The 3,669-nt window shown below is 42.3% G+C and overlaps 1 non-coding gene across 1 annotated transcript; it reads right to left on the bottom strand.

Moving 5' to 3' along the window:
- Positions 1-2,807: 2,807 nt before the first annotated feature.
- Positions 2,808-2,999, bottom strand: LOC116971631. The gene has a single exon (XR_004411525.1). It is a non-coding gene; the product is annotated as a U2 spliceosomal RNA (small nuclear RNA).
- Between the last annotated feature and the right edge of the window lie 670 nt (positions 3,000-3,669).

The raw sequence follows: 3,669 nt of genomic DNA, 5'->3' as shown, positions 1-3,669 counted from the left end.
TGCATTGAAAGAGAATTGTTAGTCTTAAGTAAAACCACATAACCACCAGAGACACCTACACACCCACACAATAGTCAATCGGCAACATTACACGAGGATTGGCGTCAATGGATCTGTGAGTTCATGCAAACATGAACTGTTGCGTTAATTTCCTGTTACACATTGGCCTAACCCGTTTTACCTGAACAGGAGCATGACAACTGTGCGCAACACCTTAAAGTTGAGTCACTTAAGTGCCATTAAGATTGAAGTGCCTGCTGGTGACCCAACTGATCCCTTTACTCCACAGTAACTGCAGGATGAAGCTGCCGGAGTTTACATATGACCATAAGTTATAGGAATACAATTAAGTCCATCAAGTTTACTTCATCATTCAATCATAGCTCAGCTACTTTCCACTCTCAACCCCATTCTCCTGCTTTCTCCCTCTAAGCTTTGACACCCTTACCAATCAAGAACAAGTCAATCTCTGCTTTAAAAATACCCAATGACTTGGCCTTCACAACAGTCTGTGGCAATTAATAGTAAGATTAAACGAGAACTTACCAGTTTGAAGTTTGATCTGTATTTTATGAGGAGTTACGATGAGGGATTACGTGAAGAACCCGCTCAGTGCGCAGGCGCGGCATACTTCCAAGCAGCGGTGTGGAATCACAGATAGACACAGTTATTTGAAGTAAACATAGTAAAGATAAGGAGACATCAATTTATTAGTTTGATCCATATAATGAGGGTGGGAGCGGAGGGCACGTAATCCCTCATCGTAACTCCTCATAAAATACAGATCAAACTTCAAACTGGTAAGTTCTCGTTTAATCTTACTATTTTACTTCGGAGTCACGTGAGTGACTACGTGAAGACTTCAAAGCTCTGTGATTTCAAACCGTGTAACAGTTCATACTTCACTCGCTGCCGAAGTCATTCGAGGGAGGAAGTATGTTATCGTAATCAACCATGAATCTGTTTGTAAAAACAATAATGGTGTTATTAACAACAACAAGACCAATTGCTCCCCCGGGCTTAAATTATATATTTTTTGCAGATTCTTTTTCTGCAAACGATACAGGTTCTGTCAGTGGTTTGTTATAAAAGTTTGGAACGTATACTCCCTAGACCACCCTGCAGTAGCCAGGATGTGGTCCATAGGCTCGTCCATCCTCTTAGTTACTGACGTGGAAGCTGTCCTGGTGGAATAAGATTTTATACACGTTAGTATTTACTCCAGCAACTCCCAGTACCTGCTTGAGCCACTAGAGATAGTTTAGCTCATCACCCGACCATGAGGTTTCCTGTGGCTGACCCATAAGGCTTTTTCCTCTCCCTCGGTATTCCTTATTGTGTCGATCTCTAAGTGGGTCATGACACATAAAACGTGGTTCAGGTGGGTATGCCCGGAATTTCATGACTGGACCTGATGTTCCTGGTCTGTTCTGTTTGGCCAACCCTTGAATGGGCATGTGACACTATCTGGTGTTATAACCATGTTGTCCCATCGCAGTAGATGGGAGAGCTGGCTCTTTGTGTTGATGTAAGGCCACCAGCATGTCCATCTTCAGGGTAGGCTGTTCCAGGGTGAGTGACCTGGCTGGTGATCATCCCCTAAGGTATGTCAGGATTTCACTGACATCCCAATTTGGGTGTACCTATTTCTGGGGAATGGATTGATATACCTCTCCTGTATCTGATCACCAGTGAGCGGTACCCAAGTTGAGTAGGCTAACAGAACATGTCCTTCATTGTGGTGAAGACCTGCCAGGAGCTCCAGTACAGTTTTTTGTTATAGTTGAATGTGTAATTCCTGTTTTGGAAAACAGTGTACCATTTCTTGATGCTCCTCAGGTATGTTCCCTAGGATATGCTACGGAATACTGTCATGAGGTTGATAGTGCTGCTGATCCAAGCACAGCAATGGTCTTCCCAATTCTGCAATTCTTTTAATGACCATGTCGAGGATCACTGGGAACCATGCTTGTGGATTTGGTCCACTGTAATTTGCGTAGTACCCGACTGATGAAGCCGTAGTACCTATTGAAGAGGTAGAAGGAAAGGAAAACATAGAGATTAGGTTCCCCCCACCCCTCAATACGCGGGAATGTCTCCATTGCCGCTGCCTTGAGATTGGTTTCATGTGACGTAAGTTAGTACGTGGTGATTTAATTGGATATAAGGAATCGATATCTGGTGTCCATATTGCTTAGTGATTTCAGCAAATATTTTTGGTTTAAATGTATGTTTACAGTATTTAGCTCACCTGATAGGTGAGTTACTGATGGTCAAACATGTTTGACGACATACGGTTTCCAATTGTTAATAAATTGTCACCTAATATCGATGTTCTCCGCCCAAGTGGTTTGGTATATGCCACCACTGATGTTGTTATCTTATAAACGAACATGCAAATTTGGTGGATTACTGAGCAAATGCTTCACTAGAATTAAGTAAGTTAATATATAACATGTTTAAGTCAATTCATATTGGCATTAAGTATTACAAGCTCAGTAACACATCAGGACACATAAGATGTTACTCAAAACAGGTGGAAGTGTACAACCATAATCCTTCCTGCCGATAAATTCCATGATAACACTACAGATTCATCCATTTGCCCCCATATTACAGGTATGGAGATAGTTTTGAACTAGTATCTCAGCTCATAGGAAAGGTACAAAGTTCAGTAGCTGGTAATGCTGCTATATCCCAATTACTTTGGCACGTAGTTGATTGGTGGTTAATGCACCATGACTGATAGTCTTAATGAATACCAGATAACAACGTTGTGGATGGTCAACTTAAATATCTGGATATATATTTTGTGCACCGTTCCCAGAGGCACTGCAATACTGGGTCGATGCGTGGAGTGGACGGAGCAAGCCCCTATTCCATCTCCCTGTTCCAAAATTCAATTTAATATATGGTCCCTAGATAAGGGACGTATCAGATTATTAAACTGATAAGAACAGATACTACACTTGATCTTAGCCAAAAGGCCGAGAAGCGATGCAGCTAAAGCTGTATCCAAGGATAGTTTGTCGTTAATATATAGACATGCCATGATGGAATGTTTCTAAGTGTCAGGGCTAGTTGATTCTGGATAACTTTGACTTAAATGCCGCAACGCTCATCATGGTTACTCCATCCAGGTAATTGTGGTATATCCGAAACTTATATGAGAAGGTACTGAATAGTGTGCATCTTCAAGGTCGATGTCTACCATAAAGTATCCTTGGATCCATGGTAGTAGTTACAAATCCCATGAATGGGTATACCTGGTGAAATACTCAAGTGGTTTATCAACGATGGTGCGACATTCACCATCGTGGGAGGGTAGACCACTTAGGGTGCTTGCTGAATTGGTGGCAAGATATTAATTCTATTCCCCTTGTATTTATTTTTTGGTATATAACTACCAAGAGTGATAGCTTCCTAACCAGGCGTGATTCATCCACCCCTTGTTAGTACAACCCTTAACCTTTATGTGATGGTAGGAACCATACTTATCTGTCTTCATTGTTGTTTTCTTTGGTTTCTGGTTCCTTGTTCTTGTAGGGACGATGTTTGTTGGGGGGTGGCGCATTTTCCCCTGGGGCCTGCTCTGGGCCGTGGCCTAAAATGCTACGGGTTTGGCATGCAGGCCCCGAGCTTTCACCAGTACCATGAGGTAGACGCCCC

Source organism: Amblyraja radiata, chromosome 3 (assembly GCF_010909765.2).
Source record: "Amblyraja radiata isolate CabotCenter1 chromosome 3, sAmbRad1.1.pri, whole genome shotgun sequence".
Classification (NCBI taxonomy): Eukaryota; Metazoa; Chordata; class Chondrichthyes; order Rajiformes; family Rajidae; genus Amblyraja; species Amblyraja radiata.
This window is presented reverse-complemented; position numbering and strand designations above follow the sequence as displayed.